Source organism: Castor canadensis, chromosome 4 (genome assembly GCF_047511655.1).
Source record: "Castor canadensis chromosome 4, mCasCan1.hap1v2, whole genome shotgun sequence".
Classification (NCBI taxonomy): domain Eukaryota; kingdom Metazoa; phylum Chordata; class Mammalia; order Rodentia; family Castoridae; genus Castor; species Castor canadensis.
In genome coordinates, this window is record NC_133389.1 from 124,764,977 (window position 1) to 124,783,958 (window position 18,982).

The 18,982-nt window shown below is 40.8% G+C and overlaps 1 pseudogene; it reads right to left on the reverse strand.

Annotated features, from left to right (window-relative positions):
- Window positions 1-1,001: 1,001 nt before the first annotated feature.
- Window positions 1,002-4,722, reverse strand: LOC141422586 (calcineurin B homologous protein 1 pseudogene; annotated as a pseudogene).
- Window positions 4,723-18,982: the final 14,260 nt, after the last annotated feature.

Below are 18,982 nucleotides of genomic sequence, written 5' to 3' on the forward strand. Positions count from 1 at the left end.
ACATCCTGGTTAGGAGGTTAGGTTCAAATGCCCTTTCTGCCATTTTGGCTGGGTGCTTGCTCTTTGGAAAGGTGCTGAATTTCTCTAGGTCTCAGTTTCCTCACCTGTAAAATACTATTACTGTCCCCTACTTCATAAGGATATTGTAAGAGCAACAATAATTCACACACAAAAAAAACAGTAATGAGATAAGGTCTCATTACATAGCTCAGGCTGTCCTCAAACTCAAGACTGTCCTGCTTCTGCCTCTCAAGTGCTAGGATTACACGCATATGCTACCACATCCAGTTTACCTGGGGAAGCCTTTAATAAATGTTATTCAGTATTCTTGTTAACACTTTGGGGCCTATGGTCTGAAACTGTTAGTGTGAAATCTGCTGCTGTACTCCTGGGCCCACTGATTCCTGGGTTTGAATCTTTGTCCCCTGCAATAGCTATGCAAACTTGACTGGGTGTCTTAACTTATTTGTGTCTCAGTGACCTCATCTCTCAAAGGGAGGTTAGAGATTTCACAGATCATTGTGAGTAGATGAAGTCATGCAGGTAAAGCTCTTACAGTAGTCCCCCACCCATGCTAAGCAGGGATCCAGTTCCTACACAGATGAAATTTAAACTCGGAAACAGACAGAAAACAATGAGAAGACAATTAAGCAAAACTGTTAGAAATTGTAATCAACGCTAGAAAGGTAATAAAATAAGGCTGAAAGAGAGAATGGGAATGGGAAGCTAATTAAGACATTAGGGGGTCAGGGGAGCCCTTCCCAAGGAGAAAGCATTTGAGCTGAGAGCTAAAGGATAAAAGAATGAAAGGACTGAGGAACGCGACAATCCCAACTTTGCCAGAGCTGAAGGAAAAACCTTCATACATAGGGAGCAGTAGATACAAACGGCCACAGCGCATTTCAAATAGCATTGCTACTAATATCAGCAACTGCAGAATCCTTAATCTGCGCGGTCACACTAACCTAGACATGACGTAAGCTGCTATGACATGAAGAGGTATGAGGCAGAGTGCATGAGCCAGACACGGATGCCTGCGCCTTGCGTGACACTAATCGAGTTGCCCTGTGTGCTACACTTGCAAACTAATATAGACTTATTTCCTAGATGCGGGCACTTTTAGACATGAATTTTTATATGAGATTAATTAGACCTAAACCTTTCTAATTAATAATGAATTTAGGATATTCAAATAAAAGAATATCCTAAAAAAGAATATCCTAAAGAAGAGGCAGGAAGAACTCTTATTTTTAGCCTTGCACAAAGCTCAACTTACCTGGCAGCACAACTTGATGCGTGACTTCTTCCCACGTGCCAAACAGTTTGGTGTGTAACACATGTGAGCACTCATGTTGTGTTTTGGTAGAGTGTTTTAAATAGTAAGAATATATACATAAGACACAGGAAAAATGTCTGTGGAACCGTGAAAATAATGCTCTTGTATCCTCCTTATGGACACATAAATTCTTTTTTTGTTGCTGTTTTAACCACAAGGATTGATGAGTGGAAGAATACAATTTTAATGGGACAAAATGGTGTAACTGTGGGAGCAGGGAGGGGGAAGGCCATAATCTTAGGAACTTAAAATATGTAAATCAAGGGACCTTTGAGGCACCTCTCTAACGGGTCAGTGGCAGACAATCCTTCCCTTTTCTATAATTCCTTTTTTACACCATTTGCTCACAAAGTCAAGCTGACACTTCGTAAAGAATTCCTCATTGATTTATACTTAAGCCATTCAGCCTGGCCACTCCCCTGTCCCCACCTTTACCCATCCCTTTCAATGGCACTTTTTAGCATTTTCCTTTCTAAAGAATTGTTTACACATCTTGGACAGCTTTCCAAAGCAAGGAAACAAGTAAGCAATGAGCAAGAGGAAGTCAGCCACGGGTAGATAGATGAATATATACGCAGACAGATGTAAAATGGTAACAGTCTGGTTCAATGAAGTCTAAACTAAGCTGACTTTGGCACAGGAATTGTTCTGGCTTACTCAAAAACCTCTAATGCCACACCTTAGGTTGTGTCATCAGTACCAGGCCACTTGTTTGTAAGGGATGTGAGGTGGTCTACAGGAGGTGCTGGAAAGACAATGTAACCAGGGAGCTGGTGATACAATAGACAATGCTCTGTGCCCTATGTTAAGAACTGGCTATGGCTTCCAACATTAACATTTACCAAGCATAAAAGTCAGAAGAATTTTGTGCAAAATTTCAAGACATTGAGGACAATCATTAATTCTTTGGTCCTGGGATAAGTTAATAACACTAGTCTTTCTTCTTGGGAATGTGAAGTAGAAAATGTTCCAGTGCACCTAAGACTGAGGTATAGCCCATGCTGCAGAGTGTGAACACAGGGGCCTTTACAGGGTTCCCAGCCCCCATGTTGAAAAAGCCATGAGAAGGTCCCCAAGCACACTGTCAGGGCAGCCACTCTGGTGGTAATAGTGTCCCAAAGCTAGGCAAACCTGCAGGCATAAGACTTTTTTCTGAATAGTCAACACTGCAGTCACAACAGGAGCCATGCAGGTATGTAAGCTGAGGATCATAGGCAGAGGTAGAGTGACCTGGGCAAGCCACCTAGAAGACCTGGCTCTATACTTCTCACCAAGGCCACCTTTCAAGTAGGACATCCCCCCTTTGATGACAGGGCAGTGCAGGGAACCAAGAAACAGTCACATTCTTCCAAGAGAAGCATTGGCCATGGAAAAGCTCCTAAAAGGCAACATCCCAGAGACTCATTAAGTGAGGGTAGATAAAACTGCCAGACCACTGAACTATCCTGCCAAGTCAGGAATAGATTTAGCAGGCGCAGCTTGGGGTGCCAAGTGGAACAGAGAGAATTCTGAGTATCAATAAAAAGCAGGAAGGCTGAGAGACTAAGTGGATGATAGGTTGGGTGACAAGACAGTAGGAAGCAAAGGACATAAGGAGGACACAGGAGTGTGCTGGAGCCTCACTGGAGAGAAGGCAGCATGGCTACAGTCTACATCCAGTGACAGTTGTGCTGGCCAGTTCTTGGCAGAAGTCCTGCTCTCCCCTTTTCAGACTGGATTCATGGGTGGCATTCAGTAGCAGGGGAAGATGGTATTTGTAAGTGGAGAAAACTGGTGTATGGATACTGAACAGAAACAGACTGGGGGCACCATTCCGTAATGCCCTGTTTCTACATCAAAGATTTGGGGCTGTTATTCAGCATCAGGGAACGGTGAGGCAGAGGTAGGCTGGTGGATAGGGTGACTTTTAAGTTCCAGCTCTTAAATATTAGAAAGGTCCCTGTCTTTCAGAGAAGAAGTTGAAAGCTTGTATTTTTGTGTCCACCTTCTCCAAAACCTTAACAAATTCTGTGAAGGGCATGGCACTGTCTGATCAGCCTCCTGGATAGTGCTGTCTGTGATGCTGGCCAGCTGCTCACCTGAGCTATTCAGGCCAGCCATCATACATAGCACCCATAACAGTCACAGGAGACCAGATCATCCTTATCCAAATGACACCATCTAAAAGCAAAGTGCAGTTTGTTACTTTGGCTGTCTAGCAAGTCTGGTCCATTCACATCTTTGCTCTTTTCCTTCTCCTCAAGTGGGCTGGACATGAGCCAAAGGCCTCATGAATTCACAAAAGTTTACCTGGCCCACACTCTCTGAATAGAAGGCATTGATGATCTAGTCCCCAGTGGGTTGATGGCAAGTACTGGAGTCCTCTGGAAGTCTTCCAGCCCGAGAGTTTGTTCATTCCCTTTGTCCATCCTGGTGAGCCAGCTGCAGGAGTGGAAAAGCTGTAGAGGTAGGAAAAGCCAGTCTCCTTGATTGCCTTGACCACTTTGTTCTGTAATAACATGGAGGCCCACGACCCCATGTCTGGGAGTGGTGGCACCTGAAGTGACAGCAGTGGGCAGGAGAGAGAGAGGAAAGGAAGGAAGCACCAGTGTCACTCCACTCTTAAGCCTCATTGAAGAGTTTGAAGAACATTGTTGCAAAAAGACTCCAGACAAGAAAAAAACGAACTTACTACAGTTCTCCATCCTCTCCCTAATTGCTAGTTTAATTTCATTCATACATTTAACAAATGTCTTTGAGCTCTGTGCTTCTCACTCTTCATCCTGTCAGCCTGCTCTGATCTAGTCGCTACCCTTCTCAGCACTGCTTAGTGTCCCAGGAGGTAGGAATGACCCTCAAGAGCTCTGGTTTCTTACAGATAGTCCAACCAAGTCAGATCCAGGGTGGATTCTCTCCCTACCTTGGTCCCATGGTTTGGCAGTGAGTGAATGGAGAGCTCCTGTGGGTGATCCTCTAATGCACCTTCAGCACTCACCAGCCCTAGTAATGTCATTTCCCCTCCTTCTTTCTAGGCTTCAGTATTGACTGCTCCCCTCTTTTTTCTAGTCTCTCTCTGGTACTGGGGCTTGAACTCAGGTCCTTGTGCTTACTAGGAAGGTGCTCTACCACTTGAGCCATGCTCTCATCCCTCATTTTTTGTTTGGAGGTTCTAGCAGGGGAGCGCAGCTACTCGTATACCCTTGACCGAAGAATGGTCCTCCTCTATCAGGGATGGTCGTCCTCTTCAACCGAGCGTGCAGCTTCGGGAGGGACGCACATGGAGCGGTGAGGGAGGAAGGGGACACCCGCCTAGCCAGCCAGATCAGCCGAATCAACCCTGGCGATCAATGGGGTGACAGATGTCGCAGCCAGATCGCCCTCACATCCTCATCCCTCATTTTTTGGATAGGGTCTCATGCTTTTTACCCTGCCTGGCCTCAGACCACCATCCTCATACCTATGTTTCCTGCATTGCTGGGATTACAGTCATGAAACACTATGTCCAACTTACTGATTGAGATAGGGTCTAACATTTTACCTTGGCTGACTTCAAACTCCAATCGTACTGATCTCTGCCTCCTGAATAACTGGGATTATAGGCATGAACCATGGCACCTAGGCTTTTTCACTGCTTTCTTGATGTGTCTGCAACCTCTGTGGTTTCCTTAGCCTTGCTTACTTTGCTATAAATTGTCCCTTCATTCACATCTCTTCAAAATCCAAACTGAGTGTATCTTCTTTTTCCTGCTAAAACCCTGACTCAAACAATCTTCTACTATGTTCTAGACTAGAGCCATCCAATAAAAATTTAACAGGAGTCATATGTATTTTTAAAATTTGTAGTAGTCATGTAAAATATTAAAAAGAGATACACAATTTTAATAATAAACTTTATTTAACTCTACACATCTAAAATATTACCATTTTAATGTGTAATGATAAAATATTGATATTTTACATTCTTTTATTCATACTACATCATCAAAAAATATGATGTGTATCTTACACTTACCACCTATCTCAATTCAAGCTAGTCACATTGTAAGTGCTCATTTGCAACATACAGCTGGTGGCTACCAAGTTGGACAATGAAGTTTGAGCTGGTGTGTTAGGGCTGGAGAAACAGAGATGAAAGATAGTGTTTGTACCATCATGGAGTGGATGGTCCTGCAGGAAAGGCTGACAAACACACCATTACAAAACAACACAGCAAATCCACAATTATGCCATGCACAAGATGCTACAGAACTAGAGCTCTTTCCACCAGCAGAGGTGAAAGAGAGATGGTAATGTGCAACCTTTGAGTGGATCCTGAATGCTGAGGGGTTCTGTCAAGAAAACAAGAGAAAAGACAGAGCAAGGCAAGCAGGTAAACTCCTCGCCTTTCCATCTGCCCTAGCTGTACAAGCTATTTTCTGAGTAGACACCTGAGATGGATATTCTGCCTACCAAGAGGACACTTGGATCTCCATAGTCTTCTGGTCTAAATTTGGATGGATCTCTGCAGTGCTAGTGCAGCCTCTGGGAGTAGAAATTTTCAAAGGAAATTCAACTAGGAAATAAGGGGATGATGGGAGTGAGATGTGTGTAGGGAGAAAGCCTATAAACAGACACGTTGAAAGAACTGGATTTATTTTCTGAAGGTAACATAACTCTGGCCATTGATTGGCTTAATTGGTTCAGGTTCCTAGGCACAAAACACAAGTCTTATTTTTTCTCTCTCATCTGTTTTCTTTATTGTTCAATAAGCATTGCCACTGGCCAGGTATTTAAGCACATTGTTCTTATCCTTTGGTGACATTTTGTTGTTGTTTTTCATCTTTTTCCCCAGTATGAACCCCATGTTTCAGGTTGTCTTGAGAATTTAAGGACTAACATTAATATCCCTGTAGTCTCTCTCTCTCTCTCTCTCTCTCAAACTCTCTTTCTCTTTCTCATCTGAAAATCCTACTACTTTTTGTCAAATATGTCTGTCTCTTCCCATTTTAAAATTGTATACCCTGTAGGATAGCTCGGTTATTTCTGTCTGAGAAGCCCTGCTGATTCTCTGTGCTTTGAAAGAAGGACATAACTGGAGTGACCCCAAAACAAGAAACGGTCACTTCTTTCCTGCCTCAACTTACCTTCTCAGAATACATACTTTGTTAAATATTTTTGGAAGACTCAATGGAGTCCGCTGAGTCTTCCAAACTTCAGTTTTCTAACACAAAAGCAATTGAGAGACATAATAATCACAAAATAGAGCCACCCAGCTCTCCAGGCTAGGACTGCATGTAGGGTTCCTCTGATCCTCCGTAGGAAGTAATCAAGTTCCCTACAAACCTCTCTGGGTGACTCCACAGCACTTAATAGCTGGTGAGGGTTTTTAAGGATACACAAGCGGTAATGGGAGAGGAAAAGGCGGATAACTATTCTTAGATGCTAGAAAAGAAGTATGCACTTAATTCAGACAAACATTCTGGCGCCTTTCTGTACAAGCAGAACTCTGATTTCCAGGCAGTTGGAGAGCTGTGGCTAACTGTTTACATCCTTTGTCTGCAGCAGTCAGATGGTATACACCGTAGCCTTATTTCCTTGTCTCCTTCTTAAATCAACCATAAATCATTTTCAATACTGAGCTTTTCCACAAAAATTCCCTGTGGTTCCTTTTAGTCTCTCCCTCCAACTATTCCATTGCAAGTCCCACTGGCAATAATGTCAGCATCTGTTCTCCATACCAGCACTATTTGCAAATACTTTGAGACCAAGTCCTTGATTACCACTCAAAAGTTCAACTTCTGTTTTCACAGAGCCAAAACACATACTGAATTATCCAGTTTAAATAGTTTCCAATCCTCATCTGGGCGGCAGTCTCCATCAGTTCTTCCCATTACTCATATTATTTTTATTGCTTTTAATTCTTTTCTTTCAATTCACTCACTGTAGAGATGATTATCTGTGGTCTTGAACCTGGCTAAATTGGCCATTCTGTGGTTTATTCCCTCCCAAAGGCTCGTCCCCATCTTCCATACTGTGGATGCTAAGAGGTTCTTTTACTCTCAAAGACAATGCATTGGTGCCACCTTTTTGTTTTTCCTCTGCATAGTCTAAGTTAGATTTGAACAAAAAGAGTCAGTTACTCTGATTTTTTTTTTTTTTTTTTGGTGGGACTGGGGTTTGAATTCAGGGCTTTGTGCTTGCTAGGCAGGCGCTCTATTGCTTGAACCATACGTCCAGCCCAAGTCAGTTACTCTGAAAGAGAAATTTCTCTGGTTTATAATTTCTTTCATCTCCTTGGCTTGACATATCCATGGGTTTTTGTTTGTTTGTTTGTTTATAATGTACATGGTTTTCTAAGTGCATGTATGTATGTGGTTTGATTTTGCCTTGGTTTTGTTTATTTTTCTAAATGACTTGGTTGCACAGTTCTTCAACAGAGCTGAGTGTGCTATTCTGAGCACTGTCAGGCAGTGACATTTTAATGAGCTGCCTTTTGGAATAGACACTATGTTTCTGGACTAGTGAGAAAATACTCATACACTAGCATGTGCATGACTCTACACACATACATACACAGAAATTAAGAGAACATACTGAGGAAGATACCCAAAACCAGCTGACCAAAGGAGCTATATCAGGCAAAGAGCTCTCTTGTAAATGAATCAAAGGGAAACCATAAATTAGAATGAAAATTATTAATATTATAATGCTACTACTAGTTAATACTTTAAATGGTTCTCTATACATCAGGTTCTAGTCTACATGCTTTTTTTTTTTTAGACAGCGTCTTGCTACATTGCTCAGGATGGCCTTGAACTTGCAATCCTCCTACCTCAACCTCCCAAGAACAGGGATTACAAGCATGTGCCACCACTCCAACTCATTCTACATGCTTTACATTAAGAAGTCCATTTAATTCTCATACAACTCTATGAGCTAGGAACTATTACCATCCTACTTACAGATGAGAACACTGAGTAGCTGCGAGGGCGACTCCCCCAGGGTTTCACAACCAGATGAATAGAAAGGGCACAACCAGACAATTCACGTGAGCTAAAATGCAACCTTAGAGGAAAAATGTTCAAGAATGCCATAAAGGAAAGAAATGCAGATTAACACATTAAGTTTCATTTCATGCTACAACTTTGGGGGGTGGTAAACTGTCACTCTCAGATATGTCTATCAATGTAAGCTTTTAGGAAAGCCATTTGCTGGCACAGTAGCAGACTCCTAGAACCCATGCATCTATGGTTCCAAGGAGACCGCCATTAAGGATAAACCACGAATGTTCAGGATGCATAGAGTTCAGTGTTGTACTGTGGATGTTGATTCATTTTTCCCATAATGCCACCCAACTTCCACTAAAGACATACCACCTTTCAACAAATCTCAAGTTCATTTTATCACTTCAATTAAGCACAGTAACTTTCACCTTGCTTTTTGGGTACCATTTGCTTTTTGGGAGGAAGATTTTCACAAAATTAAGGGCAAGGAAACACTCAGCAGATTACACAACATGGGACTTTCTGGGAGCTTCTCTGAATCAACTGAGCTGGTAATGTATGTGGGAATTTAAAATTTTTACTTTTGAAATATCTTTTGATTTAAAAAATATTATTTTTTAACAGTACTTGGTCAAAACCACGTGTAATAAATCTACAAATAAAGCAGGCTTACTGTACTTATAAATTATGGTAAAGAGGCTCCTCTCACATAGTAATCACATTCCTAGAAATTTATTCTTAGAAAGTTATTCAAAAGAAAGAGCCATATTTGGCATGTGTGGTGGCACATGCCTGTCATTCTACCAACTTGGTAGGCTGAGGCAGGAAGATGACAGGTTTGAGGCCAGCCTGGGCTACACAGTGAGATCCTGTCTCAAAAAAAAAAAAAAAAAGAAAGAGAAAAGGAGGAAAGGAGGGAGGAAGAGGGGACGAGAAGACAGAAGGAAGGAAGGAAGGGGAAAGAAAGAACCATATGAATGAAATTTTGCTGCTGTTTGTTATGTTATAAAATACTGAAAGCAATGCAAAATTCCAGTATAGGGAATATATAAGTAACTATGGCAAATTAATGAAATGGAATACTATACAACCATTGAAATGAAAATTATGAGTGGTGATGGGAATATAAACAAGTTATATAATGCCAAGTGAAGCAGGCCAAATATAAAATTTTGCCTACTTTATGATCATAACTATGTGAAATTTGTACCCATATATTCAAACACTAGAATGGAACATAAAATGAAAACATTTGAAATGTTAGATGATGTAATCTGAAGTCCATTTTTCCCTTGTTTTTAGTTACTTTTGTTTGTTTGTTTTTAGTTACTTTTATTTTTGTTGTTTTCCAAATGATGGCAAAATCAGGAGTTGGGAAAAAAGTAGAAGATTTGTTTCTGCTTTTTGTAATACATAATTTCTCTGAGAATTCACAGAAACATTGAGTTTTAGAGCTTGAAAAGACTTTATCAAGCTCTTCATGTAACTTCTTAATTTTACAGATACTCTGAAGCAGAAAAAGACTGACTTGCTCAATGACATATATTTGAGAGCCTAAAGTTATGATCCCCCCCTCAAATGACTCCCAATCATTTGGAGTGCATTTCTTGCAGAGAAATTAGGCTGTTAAGGTCCTATCTTGAAACATCTGTTAGTGAAAATGATTTTAGCCTAATTCCACTTTTCTTATAAGTAATATCAACTGGCTCCTTTCTGATTCTTAACTATATAATACACATCATGTATATTTTTGGCATTTCAAAAAATGCCAAAATATTTATAAAGAAGATGAATATTTCAGTAACAATGGGAAAGCTGTAGTCATTCATTTTCCAGTGATGGAAACAGCAGGAATTCAATTAAGATTTGATAAACTAAGTTCAATTTCACCCTTGAACATTTTAAAAAGTTTTCTAATACCAACTGACTAAAAACATAGGTTAACTTCTTAAAAACTAGTTTCTGGGACAGAAATGAAGAATATGAGTAATAAATAAATGTCTTCACAGCTTTGCAGAAAGACTATCACCTGTTTACCTGTGACCACAAAAAGGAAAGCACAACCCCCGCCCCCAAGAGGGGTGTGGTGCCCCACACCTGGAATCCCTATACTCTGGAGGCTGAGGCAGGAGGTTAGTAAGCTTGGGGCCAACCTGGCCATCATAGAGAGACCCTGTTTAAAAAACAAGCAAACAAACAAACAAACAAACAAACAAAACCAAGAAAAGAAAAGCATGTCCCCAGGAAAAGTGAGACTCCTGCAACAGGTGAGGTCTCTACTCTTAAATTCACTTTAGATTATGATAGATTCCTGCTGAGTTCTCTATGAGGACATTTGAAAATGAAAAAACAAGGGAAAAGGCTAAAGAAATTTTGGAAGTTGCAGACTGGCTGGAATACCGAAGTTGCTGTAAGTGGAGGATGTGCCAGCAAGACCACAAGGCTGAACTTGCAAGGAGAATGTAAAAGCACATGTGCTCACTACTGAGATTGCAACATGCCTGGCAGGTGGTTTTTAGCACAGTGAATCCCTAGGGGCAGAAGACAAAGTGCTGGGTTGTTTTGTTTTGGTACTGGGGATTGAATTTAGGGCCCTGCACTTGCTAGGCAAATAAGCCACACCCTCAGTTCTTTTAAGTTGTTTGTCAGATAGGGTCTTGCTTTTGCCTAGGCTGGCCTCTGACCACAATCCTCCTGTCTCTAATGGGATTACAAGTGTGCACCACCACACTGAACTGAAATGCTATTGACGGCTGATTTCTCTACTACTGTGCACCTCATGTGCAGAGTAACAACTTTGGGCACTGGGATAGAGTGTGACCCTCATTCTGGGCTTGGTGAGAGGCCCTGGACACCATTGAATACAAGTTAAGAAAGCTTTTGAGATACCATAGGGACTAAGCAAATCAAAAATAAGAAAAAAATAGGGAATGAGAGGAAGATTTTTAGGGGGAGAAATCACTTCTACATGCAATCTGTAGTTTCATGTTACTAGTACACATTTGGGTTAAAACTTCCTCAAATTTAATAATCTCACTCTGCTTTTTACAACTCTAAACCAGTGTGTAATCCATGAAATTATCTATTTTTCTTTAAGTTATAATTCAGTGGTTCTCAAAACCTCTCAGACAACGACAAACACACAGCACTGACACAGCCCTGTGTAGATGGATGGAATCTGAATCTGGCAGTAGGACTCAAGCTTCCTAGGGTGTCTATGAACAACCAAGATGGGGTCCATTGCTCCAACAGCAACAGTTAGAAGTGTTCTACAATTCTTTCTCTCTCTCTGTACACACACACACACACACACACACACACACACATTTTGGTAGTACTGGGGACTGAACTCAGAGCCTCGCACTTGCTAGGCATACAATTCTAATTGTAATGTCTGTACTAGTCACCTGGGAATCTCATTAAATTGTAGATCATGATTTGGTAGGTGATGCTGATGCTAACCACCTTTGACTACAGAATGGTCCTAGGGAAATTAAGATAGGCGGGAAATTCCAGAATAGAATAGGCAAAGATAAGAACAAAAATAATGAAATTTTTAACAAAAAGCACAAAACTCAAAAATGGACTTTTTTTTTTTTTAAATCTGGTCCAGTGTTGTGATCTGAATGCTTATGTACCACTCTGTATCTACCAAATTCATTTGTTGAGAAAACAATTTTTTTTTAGAATGAGTCTCCCTGTGTTGCCCAGGGTAGTCTTTTATTCATGCCCTGAAGTGATCCTCCTGCTTCAACCTTCTGAGTAACTGGGTCTACAGGCAAGCACCACCATGCCTGGCTTCTGTGTTGAAATCCTAAACCCCAAAATAATGGTATTAGGAGGTGGCGCCTTTGGGAGGTGATTAGGTCATGAGGGCTAATGAGATTATTGCTCTTATAAAAAAAACCCTGAGGGAACTCAGTTGTCCTCTCCACCATGTGAGGATATAGCCAGAAGATGCCATCTATTAAGTGGGCTCTCACTAGACACTGAACCTGCTAAATCCTTGATATTGGACTTTCCATATCTCCAAACAGAAATGTATTTCTGTTTATTTATTAAGACACTCGGTAAATAGTATTTTATTATAGCAACCCAAATGGAATAAGATAGTCATCTAATCTAAATATTCTTTACTGTCAAGGAAATAGTGACATTAACAGTATGCACCCTTTCTACATTGGCCCCTACTTCCCATGTTTGATGTCTAGTCACGTCATATTGGCTGCTAGGAGGAACACTCCTGGGACAGTCTTAGGCAGTACAGGTGAAGGTGACATTTGGGCTGAAATGACATGGAAGCTGAGGTAAGGTAAGAAGGTGAACATGAGCTCTAATGGGAGGTAAAGACCAGAGAAAGGGCAATGGGCACTTTGGTCAGAAGGCAAAAGGCTGGATGCAAGAGATGGAAGAAATGTAGTGCCCCAAATGTCTCACCTCAGGGCCTCAACAAATGCTGGTGTGGAGGGACAGTCAGGCATAGCACCTTGAGTTTAGGCCTCTTCACCTGCTCATTACCCCAACCAAAATGATAGTAGGAGGACTGAACTTTTCTTGGTTTGCCTAGAAAGGGTTCTGATGGTCAAAGAGCATACTCAGAGGTGGAGGGAGCCCAGGTTCTCTTCTAAATAAGTCCTCTCTCTGGGAATGGATGCCAAGAATGTATGCAAAGTGCCAGGCAGAGTACTGGTGGGCTGTACACAGTGAGGAATGGGGGGAAAGAGGCAGTGAATATGGAAAGTGGGTGGAAGAGGCAGGGAGCCAGAGAAAAGAGGCAGTAAGTTCATGATTTTGGAAGGTCAGGTTGAACACAGGGGCTAGTTTATTTTTTTTAATTGTTGTAAACCCATACAATATAAAATACCATCTTAATTATTTTTTGTGTACAGCTTAGTGACATTCCATGCATTCACATTATTTGTGCTACCATCACTACTGTTCATCTGCAGAGCTGTTTTCATCTTACAAAGTGAAAACTCTGTACCCAGCAAATTATCATTGGACATTTATCTCTCTTTTTTGGGGGGGGTCTTGAATTCAGGGCCTTCATCTTGAGCCACTCCACCAGTCCTATTTTTGTGAAGGGTTTTTTGAGATAGGATCTCACAAACTATTTGCCCAGGCAGCTTTGAACTATGATCCTCCTGATCTCTGCCTTCTGAGTAGCTAAGATTACAGATGTGAGCCACTGGCATCTGACTTTTTTTAAAGAAATGTCTATTCAAATCCTTTGCCTATTTTTAATTTCCTTCTTTCCTTTTTCTACTTCCTTCCCTCCCTTCCTTCCTTTTTGACAGGGTCTCAAGGAAGGCCCCCAGGCTGGTATTCAACTCAAAATCCTCCCTCAGCCTCCTGATTGCTGGTTTTATAGACATGTACCACCATGCCTGGCCCTCTGCCTATTTTTTAATCAGGTAGTTTTTATTGTTGAATTGTAAGAGCTCTTTACATATTGTGGGTGCTAAACCCTTATCAGATACAGAATTTGCAAATATTTTCTCACATTCTTTGAGTTGCCTTTTACTGTCTTGATTCAGGCCCTCACTGTTGATTATGTCCTCTGAGGTAGTCCAGTCTATCTAGTTTTTCTTCTGTTCCTTGAGCTTTTGGTCATATATATGAAATCATTGCTAAACCTAATGTCATACGTTTTTCCCCTGTGTTTTCTTCTAAAGGGTTTTATATCATTAAGTTTCAAATTTACATTTTTAATCCATTTTAATTCTTGTATTTGCTGTAAAATAAAGGTTGAACTTCATTCTTTTGCATGTGAATATCCAGTTTTTCAACACCCTTTGTTGAAAAGACTTTCCCCATTGAATGGTTTTGTGCAAGTGGCCAAAACACACATGAAGAAATGCTCAACATCTCTGGCAAATCAAAACCACATTCATTAAGATTGTACCTTACTAGTGTTAGAATGGCTACCATCAAGAACACAAACAAGTGTTGGTGAGGATGTGGGGAAAAAGGAACCCTTATACAATGCTGATGGGAATGTAAATTAATATAACCACTGTGGAAAACAGTATGGAGGCTCCTCAAAAAGCTAAAAATAGAACTGCCATATGATCCAGCAGTACCACTCCTAGGGATATACCAGAAGGAATGTAAGTCAGGTTATAATAAAGGCACCTGTACAGTCATGGTTATTATAGCATTATTCACAATAGCTAAGCTATGGAAACAGCCAAGATTCCCCACTACTGATGAACAGATTAAGAAAATGTGGTATTTTTATACAATGGAATTTTATTCAACCATAAAGAAGAATGAACTTTTGTCACTTGTAGGTAAATGAATGGAACTGGAGTTAGCCAGATTCAGACTGTGAAAGGCAACATGTTTCCTCTCATACGTAGAATAGAGGCCCTATATATAATAAGCAATATTATACATACATACAAACATATACAGAATATGTACCCCAAAGAAGAACTGGTAGAGGAGACTAAGGGAGGGGGGAAAAGAAGAAAAGAAAGACAATGAGTAATAATGAAACACATCACATCTGTGTAGGAATAAGATACAATACATTGAAAAATGCTAAACAACACAGGATGAGGGGAAAGGGTGAGGAAGTGCAGTGGAGGGGATTACAATGACTTAAGCACAACGTGTGTACAGGTATAATAACAAAACAAAAATCCCACTGAACAAACAGACACCTAAACAATAAAGAACAGAAATGAAAAATAGGTCACACTAAGGATAGGTCACTAACGAGAGAGGGAGGGTAAAAGGAGGAAGTAAAGAAGGTAAATATGGTTTATGTACTTTGTACTCACAAATAAATAAAGAATATTCGAACCTGTTGAAATCATTACAAGCAGGGAACTAAGGTAGAAAAGAGAAAAAGGGGATGAACTTGGGATATAATACATATATACATGGAAGTGTCATTATAAAACTCCCTGTGTAGCTATAGTAAACAAACAAAAATGACTTTCTTTTTTCAAAAACGAAAGACAGGAAGGTAAAACAAGTCCTGTCTGGGGGTCTGGTACCAGTGTGGGGGGAATATAAGAAATGGGCAAAGGAGGGTGAATATGGTGGAAATATTACAAATTCATGTATGAATATGGAAAAATGAGACCTGCTGAAACTATTCTAAGAAAGGAGGAAGGGAAATAAAAGAGAAAGATGGAGGGGTGAATCCAAGATCTATTGTAAGCACTTCTGTAAATGTCACAATGTACCCTCAGTACAACAAAAATATGCTAGTAAAGATCATCTATCGCCAGGCGCCAGTGGCTCACACCTGTGATCCTTGCTACTCAGGAGGAGGGAGGCAGAGATCAGGAGGATAGTGGTTCGAAGCAAGCCCAGGCAAATAGTTTGAGAGACCCTATCTCGAAAAACCCTTCACAAAAATAGGGTGTGTTGAAATCACAACACCGTATATGGCAAACAGTAGATACTTAGTATGTTTGTTGACTTGAACATTTATCAAGAAAATAGAACTTTTTGAAATAAGAAAACTTAACTTTTCACAGTTAGAAACAGTTTATTATGGCTAATTTAAAAAAAATTGTGGTGCTGGGGATTGAAACCAGGTTCTCATTCATGTTATGTAAGTGCTCTACCAATGAACTACATCTCAAGCTATAATTTAAATTATTTACACTGCAGGAAGAGTCCATTTCTCCTCTCCTCAAAAAAGACAAAGACCTGGTCATCATCTGCATTAGTCAGGGTTCGCCAGAGAGATAGAACCAATATTACAAACACACACACACACATGCACACACACGTGCACACACGTGCACAGGGGATTTATTAAAGGAATTGAATTGGCCCATGAGGTTATGAAGTTGACAAATCCCACAGAAAGTAATCTGCAAACTAGAGACCTAGGAAAGTTGATGGTGTAACTCTCAGTCCAAGGATGAAGGCCTGAGATCTTAGGGGGCACTGGTGCCTGGAGTTATGATGTCTAAGGGCAAGGGAAGAAGGATGTCCCAGTTCTAGGACAGTGAGAGAGAACTGACCTTTCCTGCCTTTTTTTCTATCTGGGGCCCCAGCTGACTTAATGGTGCCTTCCCACACTGAAGGCTGATCTTTCTTGATCAGTCCACTGACTCACACACCCATCTCCTTTGGAAATACCCTAATAGATACACTGAGAAATAAGGCTTTACTACCTGTGTGGGTATCCCTTAATTCAGTCGTGTTGAAACCTAAAATTAACCATCACACCATCTTTTGTTTAAAAAAAAATCTATCAATAATGACACAAAGTATCATTTTAAAACCCAACCATCCTCAGGACCATGCCTCGCACTTGATGTGCGTTTTCTTTAGTCCTTGCAAAAATGTGCAGGTAAGCCTTGTCTTCATTTTAGAGAGGACACTGAAGCTTGGAGATAGTATGACTTGCTTAAAGTCACACGCCAGCAGTAGTGAAGCTAGGATTTATACCCCAAATGGTCCCAGAGTTCCCTGAGACCTCTACCTGCCTATACCTCATTCTCATCTTCTAGCATGCTCTCCTTTTAGGGTAAATAATCACATTTTCTTCAACCTTAATCATGGCCCTTATAAACAAATTATTAATAATCTTTTATCTGTCTCTGGCCTTTTCCCAAGTTCTCCATGTTCTTTAAACTTGCCATCAACCCAGCATTTAAAACACCATGCAGTGAAACATATACGCACACTTTAACTCCAAGAAAAAAAAAAAAACAGTTCCTTTTCCATTTTAAGCACAGAAACTCTTTTGCACCATCCTCATACTCACAAAAGTCAAAATTTAAAAAAGAACAACAAGTAAAAGGAATAATAGCTATCTGATAAGAGGTAGTGGTAAGCTAGTTGTATTGGTATCCCAGCACTCAGGAGGCAGAGGCAGGAGGATTGCAACTTTGATGGTTGCCTGGGCTATACAGTAAGGCCCCTTTTCAAAAACAAACAAACAAACAAATAAGCTAGGCTATAAGGTTGATTTTGCATGCCAACCAGGCATTGTGAAAAAGTATCAAGGAAAAGCAACTGAATACCTGAACCATTTCCTAGGTGCAAGAGCCCAGGTCCTGGTACTGTAGACTCTAAGGTAAGGAAAGACAACAGAGCTTTGGAGGCAAAGCAAGGAAGGTGCGATGATATAACAGATTTTTAATCTGATCTTTGTGGTTAAGAGCAAATCAGCATCAACTATGGGCAGGTCTGGTCAATGAATTGTTTCAATTCTAGTCTGTAACTAGGTAACTAGGTAAGGGCAGAAACTAAGTAAATTTATTGTGTTGAATCTAACAAAAATCTTTGCTTTATATTTTGTCTATCTTTGCTTTTTCCTGCTCATCTCTTCATTCCAGAAACCTAGAACAGAGCCTGACCTTTCTCTGATACTCGCTGGCTGGCTGAGTGGATAGTAATAAGGAAAGACTATGTGGGGAAGACTGAGACCAGGAAGCAAAATAGCATGAAATGGCAAGAACTGGGGGGGAGGGGGGGAATATATATATATATATATATATATATATATATATTTTTTTTTTTTTTTTTTGGTTTGTTGTTTTGAGATAGGATCTTGCTATGTAGCCCAGGCTGACCTCAAACTCTCAATCCTCTTGCCTCAACTTTCTGAGTGCTGGGATTACACGTAGGTACCACCACACCTGGCTTGTTTTTGGTTTATTTTCTAGAAAGTCATCTTTACTGTGCTTTACAAAAAATATTGGTCTTTGATGATTAGAAATTAATAAAATGAAATAAATAGCAACAACTGGCTCTTTACCTCAGTTTGAAAAGTACTGGTCTAGAACTGGCTATTCATTAAGAGTCAGTGTGGAAATGCAGCAAGGCAGACCTCTTGGCCATTTATTTAGCATACTAGTAGAGATTTAAGTGCAGTAGGGTTCCCAGAATCAGTCACTGGTTATAACTTTGGAAGTTCATCTCGTGTGCAGTTCCTGGTAGTCTAGTCACGTGCTGGCCACACCCTGCGGATTCCATCCATCACCAAGGCAAATGCCTACAGACTTGGTGAGCTACTGTCGCAGGCTTACAAGAAAATGCTGAAGCAAACCAAGTCTATGTCTCTGAGCAGACTACTCAGCAAGAGACAGAGGAACAACATAGAGTCCACTCCACATGCCTGGCTTCAGTACATGTGGGGCATGATTTGCTCAGCACTTACAAAATGTTCAGATAATTTCCAGGCCTGTTACTTGCCAGGTGGAGGGACAGTGACTGACACAGACTCCTGGTCTCTGCAATCTCGCACTCCTCACTCCAGGGACTTGTGAATGTGGGAGATGAACCAGCCCTTCTCCACTCCTTGTGGGAGAAAGCGCTCTGTTAACAGGCTTCACATGAGTAGTCGTGTGGCTCTAGGGCCTGACTCTGGGGCTTGGTGTTAGGAAGGCAATTGTTTCCGTGCATTCTAAGTCATCTCCTCCTTCCCCACCCCCATCAGCTTCATTAGTAATTGAACTGACATTTTGATCTTTATCTGTTCACATCTTAGTCTCTGTCATTGGCTTAAAACTTGGGTAGGGAACAGGTTTTTTGTCCTACAGGGTTTTGCCTCAGGGCATCATGCCCGCTAGACAAATACTCTTATCATTTGAACTACACCTCAGGCCTTTTCTGCTGTAATTATTTTTCAGATAGTTTCTGGGTCATCCTCAGACCAAGATCCTGCTACCCACCAACTTCTGTGTAGCTGGAATAACAGGTACAC